This window comes from Vicugna pacos, unplaced genomic scaffold (genome assembly GCF_048564905.1).
Source record: "Vicugna pacos unplaced genomic scaffold, VicPac4 SAC-SAT, whole genome shotgun sequence".
NCBI lineage: Eukaryota > Metazoa > Chordata > Mammalia > Artiodactyla > Camelidae > Vicugna > Vicugna pacos.
In genome coordinates this window covers 16,853,207-16,863,441 of record NW_027328721.1, presented here as the reverse complement: position 1 = coordinate 16,863,441, position 10,235 = coordinate 16,853,207, and the positions used below count along the sequence as shown (strand labels likewise).

At 44.7% G+C, this 10,235-nt stretch overlaps 2 long non-coding RNA genes across 2 annotated transcripts in view; both read left to right on the top strand.

Annotated features, from left to right (window-relative positions):
- The window catches only part of LOC140692154 (uncharacterized), a 9,473-nt gene extending 5,117 nt beyond the window's left edge, over positions 1-4,356 (top strand). The window contains exons 2-4 of the long non-coding RNA XR_012067718.1: positions 2,661-2,733; positions 3,788-3,900; positions 4,109-4,356. This is a non-coding gene — a long non-coding RNA (uncharacterized lncRNA). The remainder of the gene's footprint in view (positions 1-2,660; positions 2,734-3,787; positions 3,901-4,108) is intronic.
- Positions 4,357-4,448: 92 nt separating this feature from the next.
- On the top strand, positions 4,449-9,654 carry LOC140692152 (uncharacterized). The gene is made up of 4 exons (XR_012067716.1): positions 4,449-4,678; positions 7,959-8,031; positions 9,086-9,198; positions 9,407-9,654. It is a non-coding gene; the product is annotated as an uncharacterized lncRNA (long non-coding RNA).
- Positions 9,655-10,235: the final 581 nt, after the last annotated feature.

The window sequence follows — 10,235 nt, the reverse complement described above, 5'->3', positions numbered from 1 at the left end:
GCCTCTGATTTCCAAATACAAGTGCGCTGAGTACATGCAAGCCGCGATACTAGTTCGATGGGTGCTGAATGACCCTTGACATCACCTTGAGTAATTTCTTTTGAATAATCATGGTTCCCTTGGTAAATTTCAGCCATCCGTACCCTTTTGGTGCTTGTTGGTTGGTTTGATTCTTTGTTGGTCTGCTTCTCGCTAGTTTTGCAAACACGTCAGGCTATGCATCTTTCCTTTCGCTTCAAACAGAGAGTCAAATAAGCTGATTCACTTAAGAGAGTGCTTCCAATCACCTATGATTTCCTGCTTCCCTCTCCCATCTTTATGGTTTTGATGACCACCTTGCCTTCTTCTTGTTTCTACTTTGCCACTCATGCTCTTCTTGCATTTCCAATAATGGTTTCTTCTTTCCATTTCATCTTGCTGCTTTTCAATTCAGGGTGGATTTCTCAACCATTCATGTAGGATAAGTTTTGAACTGCTGAACACTTTTAAGATTACTGTTCTGTGGAATTCTCTAGTTCTGCCGTTATTAGAAATGGTGGTCATTTGGCATAGGCTACCCTAGGTGGCAGCATTTGGCCATTCATGATATGGTCTGTGTCCTGGCACTCCTCTTTGTCCTGCAATATTGCTGCCGAAATATCAGCTGAAACCCCTCTGGAGGTTCCCTTGTGACTATGTTTTTTCCTCCAGGTGCATTTTAATTCAGTGGAATATTCGTGAACTTTGTTGATTTGAATCATACAGCTGCTGGTAGGTCTATTGGGATTCCACTTCCTAAGGATGCTGTGTACTCCCTGAATTCACATAGATGATTCTTTCTTGGCTTTCAGCTAGTTTCAGTCTGATTTTTCTTTAGATTAAATTTTCAGACATTTTTTGTTTCTTTATCTCTTGCTTTTCTATCTTGGACTCTTAAGAATTCTAGTCTTTCATGCCCTGTCTTAACCCAGGAATCAATAGCAATATTTTCGTTGGTTTGCACTTGCTTTCCAATGTCGGCTTCTGACCAAGGGATTTTGGTTCCCCTGTCTTCACAGTCATTCACGCGTCCCTCTGCATTATCTAGTCTGCTAAGGACTGAATTTTAGACCTGATATTATCACATCCATTGAGTTTTCTGATATTTTTTGTCTCGTCTTTAGACTTTCTCTTCCCCTTTTCTGGTATTCTTCCTTTTGTGATTCTCAGACACTGTTGTTCTTCAGTGTTTTCCTGAACTCCATTTTTAACACTTGGTCTGGATAGCGTTTTGCAGTCTACTTGTTTGAAAGCTTATATTTTAGGCCTTCAATATCTTTGGAATTGAAAATGGTACTTCCTGTTTCTCTTACTGTACTTCTTCATTCTTCTGGTCAGGTAATATCAGGTATTTATTGTAGAATTCTAGGCTTTTGTTATGTTGAAATTTTAGACTCTTGGCTCTACGCAATTCCATGGGATTTCTGTGAGGACAATTTCTCCTTGACTTTGATGCCATATTCTGTTCCTGTGTGTGTTGTCTGGTATATCTCCAATTGCTGGTGTTGCTTTAGTTGTGATGAACAACCCATTCTTTTTCGATTACAATAACTTCATTTTGATTACGCTTATCTCACACTGCTGAATGTGCACAGGACAGTATCTGTTGTGGAAAAGAGGTTTCTAAGGGTTCTAAGCTCTGTATTCTGCTCTATGACATTTTGGAGTGTTTCCAAAACAGCAAAGTGAGAGTGCGCTTGTGCTTTGTAGTGCCACGGGTATGTTCCAATGAAAGCAGTTCTTCCCAGAGCTTCTCTGTCTACTGAAACACCAGTGGAAGCACATCCATGGATGTCACACATCAGGGCCTGCTGGAATGTTCCCACAGACCTACCTTGTTGTCCTCATTGCGTAGCGTGCCGGTGGTATTCAAAATGTAGCATCCGCTTTTGGGAGATAGTGCTGAAGTAAATGCTTCCTCTTCTCACGCTGTGGACTAGGACCACTCTTCCTTGTCCTCTCATCCTTGTGGCACGGGTGCAAGAAGGCAACCACAGGGCTGTTGCGCATCCTGTGCCTCAAACCAAACCATAACCCCAGCCCTGGTTATGAATGTAGCAGATCCAAAAGCTTTTCATTCTGATTTCAAACCCAAGGCCCCCTGGATCCCTGAGACCAGATGCACGATAGCTCTGATTCAGCCCCACACGTGTTCTATTGGCAAAATGCCCAATTGTTCCCTGGTCCTGCAGATGCACTGGGTGTGTCCATGGGACATATGGGTAATCACAACCGCGTGGCCAGTGTGGTTGCTTTATCATTGGTACACTGTTCGGTTTGCTCTCTTGATTCGATACACCACATGCCACAAAGCACTCCAGATCCCTGAGACTCAGCGTGTGCCATCATCCGTAGCCCTATCCCTCACTGTCCGTTGCCTCTGCTACCTCAAATTTGGCAGCTCGGATCTTGGTCTCAGAATCAACTGTGGGGATATTTTGCGCTGGTTTCTTTGAGTTCTGTCAGCCAAGCATCTGCTGTGCACTCTTGTAAATCTCAGCACATCACCTTCAATCCCATGTCTCCTGTCCGCTTGAGAGTATGCGTCCAAATTAAACAGAGTTTCACCCTTGTTGCTCCATCACCAGGGGTCAGACCCTGCACTGGTTTCCATTCCCTGCTTTGCCTTCTCCTGCTTCCAGGTGTCCTGAGGCCTCATCCTGTCTTTGGAAGTAACAGACCTCTCTTCGGCAAGTGTCGTGTGCCAAGGGCTGGGTGAGTGGATGTTTCCATTGCTCTGTACATGGGAGCGAGTGAGTGCAGGTTGCACTTCTTCTCTGCCAACTGGGCACCGATGAATCAACACTATCCAGATACATTTCACAGAAATGTGATATTTGCTTAGCTCTTTGTTTCTATACAGCCGTGGTGGGAGGGATTGTCCGAAGACCCCTGTTTTGACATTGTGTTGATATCTCATTTGCAGGTTTTAAGAAGTTTAACAGAATTCATTTACATGTTTTGGGAGTTATACGAAAATGAAGTTATTTTTTGAAACACACTAAATCGACCTAGAAGCCAGACTTGTCAATTTTGGTAACATTTTGTCAGCTCTACGGAAAACCTAGACAGATAGAATGCAAACTAGCAGTCCAAACTGTTAAAGGGGTCATGTCAGCACTTTACGGTTGAAGCCCCCAAAACCAACAGGAACCATGAAATAACTATTGGAAACATGAAATAACCCCCAACCTTGGATAAACTTGTGCATGTGGTGCCCTTTACTCCCAATGACCCCTACTGGCCAATGTTGGCATTTCAAGGGGTAACATCCCTCTCTAGGAAAATACAAGAGGAATGAAACCAAATATATACATTTAGGTTTGAATCCAAAAGCACCTAGAGGCATTATAGCTAGGACAACCCTGCTGCAGTTATGCTAGTCTATTGAGAACCAGGTGTTCTTCTATCAGTGATGAGAAAGCTTTATCATCCGATCATGTAGGGTAAAGCCATTTAACGCAACCAAGTCTGCACCCCCATGATATAGTGCCGCCGGGGGCTTCACTCAAGTGAAAAATGATCCACATAAGCTGTGTCTTTAATGTCATTGGCGACTTTTACTGTACAGTTCACTTTCTGACTTGTACTATTTACCTATACTGTCTTGAAAAACTGAGGCCTAATACAGATTCAAGTTCAGTCAAAATTCCCCTCACTTACCACACTCCCTTCAACCCAGGGAAGACATAAACACCACATTTGCTGAATCTAGGGAAGGCCATCGTTTCTAGGTGTGAACTAAGTATTCAATTCCTATCTATTTCAGCCGAGACTATTTGACCTTTAAGGAGTTCACTGTTGTTCACAGAGTGTGAAGCTGCAGGAACTCTGATTCTAGGAGGGACTTGCTCTTCTCGTAATGGCTTCATTGCAGCTCAGGTACTGATCCATCCAAATGGATGCCTGAGTGGAGGGGAGGGAAGGGCATGTGCTTGCTAGCTAGGCCCAAACCTGGGAAAAGACTTACCTGGGCTTGGTGAATTTTGGTCTGAATGGCTTGGGAAGGCCCCTTGGGACGTGTGGATTCTCACGACCTCTTCCAAGAACAGGAGCGTTTTGATCATCTCTGCCATCTCTTCTCTTGCAGATGTCAGGGACCTTGGACCAGTTCTTGGAGAAGAGAATTGAGGAACTTCCTCAAGTCCCCGTTGGCAGTCCATAAGTTTCTGCCAGTATCAGCGAGGTTCAATATGTCTCATGAATGTCTTTTGAGCCTGGTATCCTCTACAGCTGTCTCCACGCCAGTATTCTCCATTGGAACAGAACATCTCTCATCCATGTGTTCGCATCTCTCCTCAATCCGTGCAGCCAGCTTTTCGGCCAGCTTCTCTTCTTGTCTCCCATAAAGTCGACTTCACCAGGGCTGGGCAAGTCTGAAAGTACCTCGGAGCCTCACCAGTAAGCTGATGACAGGCAGATCTTCCACTGTCTGCCCTTTCAGGTTCTGGAAACTGACCTGTGAACTCAGGTCTTTGGGCAGCAGCAGTATCTCGAACTTACACAGCTTCCCGGACCAAACAACTAAGCCAAGCTCCACAGAGGGCGGCAGCCCCTCCATCACACTGATCCACCCATAGAACTCTGCCCGGTTACCTAGGATCCAACAGCCACAACAAGCCTCGCGGTACACACCAACATTCCACCTGGAATCCAACCGGTAACTGCCATCCCCAATGGCTGTTGCATCTTGTCAGTGTTGTGCGAGGGGCTGCACTGAGGAGAGGTTCCTAATGTAAATGTGATTCTACCCACTAGCGTCCCATGGGCCTTTCTTCTTCCCTCTTTCCTTTGTTCAGATCTGTATGCACAGAACCACTGGAGGGAAGTGGGTCCCTTTTCAGTTGATGGTTTCACACGTCTTTAAACTTTCTTACAGTTCACAGTACACAGAGACCCACTAAAGGAGACTTATGTTCCTATAATATCCGTACACCCGGAATACATATGCTTCGCCTGATTTCTGCTGAAACACCCGCACTCTCAGGACATGGATCCATTTGTTTCATGGGGGCTGAAATTCCAAGAAATGAAACCAACACCAATGTGCACTTTACTGTTTGTCTCTTTTGCCCTTAGTACACTTTGGCAGAGCTACTTGCCTTTGTTATAGGCTTCTTTCATTTCTTCCCTACGTAGCGTAGAATATGGCACTCTTTCATCCTGTTAGAAAACATACAATTTTACATCATGGACTAGGAAAGCATTTGATTCCAAATCGGCATTTGGGTTAGGTCACGATATGCTCTTATGAATCAATATTTACGAATATGAATGCACGCCTCTGATTTCCAAATACAAGTGCGCTGAGTACATGCAAGCCGCGATACTAGTTCGATGGGTGCTGAATGACCCTTGACATCACCTTGAGTAATTTCTTTTGAATAATCATGGTTCCCTTGGTAAATTTCAGCCATCCGTACCCTTTTGGTGCTTGTTGGTTGGTTTGATTCTTTGTTGGTCTGCTTCTCGCTAGTTTTGCAAACACGTCAGGCTATGCATCTTTCCTTTCGCTTCAAACAGAGAGTCAAATAAGCTGATTCACTTAAGAGAGTGCTTCCAATCACCTATGATTTCCTGCTTCCCTCTCCCATCTTTATGGTTTTGATGACCACCTTGCCTTCTTCTTGTTTCTACTTTGCCACTCATGCTCTTCTTGCATTTCCAATAATGGTTTCTTCTTTCCATTTCATCTTGCTGCTTTTCAATTCAGGGTGGATTTCTCAACCATTCATGTAGGATAAGTTTTGAACTGCTGAACACTTTTAAGATTACTGTTCTGTGGAATTCTCTAGTTCTGCCGTTATTAGAAATGGTGGTCATTTGGCATAGGCTACCCTAGGTGGCAGCATTTGGCCATTCATGATATGGTCTGTGTCCTGGCACTCCTCTTTGTCCTGCAATATTGCTGCCGAAATATCAGCTGAAACCCCTCTGGAGGTTCCCTTGTGACTATGTTTTTTCCTCCAGGTGCATTTTAATTCAGTGGAATATTCGTGAACTTTGTTGATTTGAATCATACAGCTGCTGGTAGGTCTATTGGGATTCCACTTCCTAAGGATGCTGTGTACTCCCTGAATTCACATAGATGATTCTTTCTTGGCTTTCAGCTAGTTTCAGTCTGATTTTTCTTTAGATTAAATTTTCAGACATTTTTTGTTTCTTTATCTCTTGCTTTTCTATCTTGGACTCTTAAGAATTCTAGTCTTTCATGCCCTGTCTTAACCCAGGAATCAATAGCAATATTTTCGTTGGTTTGCACTTGCTTTCCAATGTCGGCTTCTGACCAAGGGATTTTGGTTCCCCTGTCTTCACAGTCATTCACGCGTCCCTCTGCATTATCTAGTCTGCTAAGGACTGAATTTTAGACCTGATATTATCACATCCATTGAGTTTTCTGATATTTTTTGTCTCGTCTTTAGACTTTCTCTTCCCCTTTTCTGGTATTCTTCCTTTTGTGATTCTCAGACACTGTTGTTCTTCAGTGTTTTCCTGAACTCCATTTTTAACACTTGGTCTGGATAGCGTTTTGCAGTCTACTTGTTTGAAAGCTTATATTTTAGGCCTTCAATATCTTTGGAATTGAAAATGGTACTTCCTGTTTCTCTTACTGTACTTCTTCATTCTTCTGGTCAGGTAATATCAGGTATTTATTGTAGAATTCTAGGCTTTTGTTATGTTGAAATTTTAGACTCTTGGCTCTACGCAATTCCATGGGATTTCTGTGAGGACAATTTCTCCTTGACTTTGATGCCATATTCTGTTCCTGTGTGTGTTGTCTGGTATATCTCCAATTGCTGGTGTTGCTTTAGTTGTGATGAACAACCCATTCTTTTTCGATTACAATAACTTCATTTTGATTACGCTTATCTCACACTGCTGAATGTGCACAGGACAGTATCTGTTGTGGAAAAGAGGTTTCTAAGGGTTCTAAGCTCTGTATTCTGCTCTATGACATTTTGGAGTGTTTCCAAAACAGCAAAGTGAGAGTGCGCTTGTGCTTTGTAGTGCCACGGGTATGTTCCAATGAAAGCAGTTCTTCCCAGAGCTTCTCTGTCTACTGAAACACCAGTGGAAGCACATCCATGGATGTCACACATCAGGGCCTGCTGGAATGTTCCCACAGACCTACCTTGTTGTCCTCATTGCGTAGCGTGCCGGTGGTATTCAAAATGTAGCATCCGCTTTTGGGAGATAGTGCTGAAGTAAATGCTTCCTCTTCTCACGCTGTGGACTAGGACCACTCTTCCTTGTCCTCTCATCCTTGTGGCACGGGTGCAAGAAGGCAACCACAGGGCTGTTGCGCATCCTGTGCCTCAAACCAAACCATAACCCCAGCCCTGGTTATGAATGTAGCAGATCCAAAAGCTTTTCATTCTGATTTCAAACCCAAGGCCCCCTGGATCCCTGAGACCAGATGCACGATAGCTCTGATTCAGCCCCACACGTGTTCTATTGGCAAAATGCCCAATTGTTCCCTGGTCCTGCAGATGCACTGGGTGTGTCCATGGGACATATGGGTAATCACAACCGCGTGGCCAGTGTGGTTGCTTTATCATTGGTACACTGTTCGGTTTGCTCTCTTGATTCGATACACCACATGCCACAAAGCACTCCAGATCCCTGAGACTCAGCGTGTGCCATCATCCGTAGCCCTATCCCTCACTGTCCGTTGCCTCTGCTACCTCAAATTTGGCAGCTCGGATCTTGGTCTCAGAATCAACTGTGGGGATATTTTGCGCTGGTTTCTTTGAGTTCTGTCAGCCAAGCATCTGCTGTGCACTCTTGTAAATCTCAGCACATCACCTTCAATCCCATGTCTCCTGTCCGCTTGAGAGTATGCGTCCAAATTAAACAGAGTTTCACCCTTGTTGCTCCATCACCAGGGGTCAGACCCTGCACTGGTTTCCATTCCCTGCTTTGCCTTCTCCTGCTTCCAGGTGTCCTGAGGCCTCATCCTGTCTTTGGAAGTAACAGACCTCTCTTCGGCAAGTGTCGTGTGCCAAGGGCTGGGTGAGTGGATGTTTCCATTGCTCTGTACATGGGAGCGAGTGAGTGCAGGTTGCACTTCTTCTCTGCCAACTGGGCACCGATGAATCAACACTATCCAGATACATTTCACAGAAATGTGATATTTGCTTAGCTCTTTGTTTCTATACAGCCGTGGTGGGAGGGATTGTCCGAAGACCCCTGTTTTGACATTGTGTTGATATCTCATTTGCAGGTTTTAAGAAGTTTAACAGAATTCATTTACATGTTTTGGGAGTTATACGAAAATGAAGTTATTTTTTGAAACACACTAAATCGACCTAGAAGCCAGACTTGTCAATTTTGGTAACATTTTGTCAGCTCTACGGAAAACCTAGACAGATAGAATGCAAACTAGCAGTCCAAACTGTTAAAGGGGTCATGTCAGCACTTTACGGTTGAAGCCCCCAAAACCAACAGGAACCATGAAATAACTATTGGAAACATGAAATAACCCCCAACCTTGGATAAACTTGTGCATGTGGTGCCCTTTACTCCCAATGACCCCTACTGGCCAATGTTGGCATTTCAAGGGGTAACATCCCTCTCTAGGAAAATACAAGAGGAATGAAACCAAATATATACATTTAGGTTTGAATCCAAAAGCACCTAGAGGCATTATAGCTAGGACAACCCTGCTGCAGTTATGCTAGTCTATTGAGAACCAGGTGTTCTTCTATCAGTGATGAGAAAGCTTTATCATCCGATCATGTAGGGTAAAGCCATTTAACGCAACCAAGTCTGCACCCCCATGATATAGTGCCGCCGGGGGCTTCACTCAAGTGAAAAATGATCCACATAAGCTGTGTCTTTAATGTCATTGGCGACTTTTACTGTACAGTTCACTTTCTGACTTGTACTATTTACCTATACTGTCTTGAAAAACTGAGGCCTAATACAGATTCAAGTTCAGTCAAAATTCCCCTCACTTACCACACTCCCTTCAACCCAGGGAAGACATAAACACCACATTTGCTGAATCTAGGGAAGGCCATCGTTTCTAGGTGTGAACTAAGTATTCAATTCCTATCTATTTCAGCCGAGACTATTTGACCTTTAAGGAGTTCACTGTTGTTCACAGAGTGTGAAGCTGCAGGAACTCTGATTCTAGGAGGGACTTGCTCTTCTCGTAATGGCTTCATTGCAGCTCAGGTACTGATCCATCCAAATGGATGCCTGAGTGGAGGGGAGGGAAGGGCATGTGCTTGCTAGCTAGGCCCAAACCTGGGAAAAGACTTACCTGGGCTTGGTGAATTTTGGTCTGAATGGCTTGGGAAGGCCCCTTGGGACGTGTGGATTCTCACGACCTCTTCCAAGAACAGGAGCGTTTTGATCATCTCTGCCATCTCTTCTCTTGCAGATGTCAGGGACCTTGGACCAGTTCTTGGAGAAGAGAATTGAGGAACTTCCTCAAGTCCCCGTTGGCAGTCCATAAGTTTCTGCCAGTATCAGCGAGGTTCAATATGTCTCATGAATGTCTTTTGAGCCTGGTATCCTCTACAGCTGTCTCCACGCCAGTATTCTCCATTGGAACAGAACATCTCTCATCCATGTGTTCGCATCTCTCCTCAATCCGTGCAGCCAGCTTTTCGGCCAGCTTCTCTTCTTGTCTCCCATAAAGTCGACTTCACCAGGGCTGGGCAAGTCTGAAAGTACCTCGGAGCCTCACCAGTAAGCTGATGACAGGCAGATCTTCCACTGTCTGCCCTTTCAGGTTCTGGAAACTGACCTGTGAACTCAGGTCTTTGGGCAGCAGCAGTATCTCGAACTTACACAGCTTCCCGGACCAAACAACTAAGCCAAGCTCCACAGAGGGCGGCAGCCCCTCCATCACACTGATCCACCCATAGAACTCTGCCCGGTTACCTAGGATCCAACAGCCACAACAAGCCTCGCGGTACACACCAACATTCCACCTGGAATCCAACCGGTAACTGCCATCCCCAATGGCTGTTGCATCTTGTCAGTGTTGTGCGAGGGGCTGCACTGAGGAGAGGTTCCTAATGTAAATGTGATTCTACCCACTAGCGTCCCATGGGCCTTTCTTCTTCCCTCTTTCCTTTGTTCAGATCTGTATGCACAGAACCACTGGAGGGAAGTGGGTCCCTTTTCAGTTGATGGTTTCACACGTCTTTAAACTTTCTTACAGTTCACAGTACACAGAGACCCACTAAAGGAGACTTATGTTC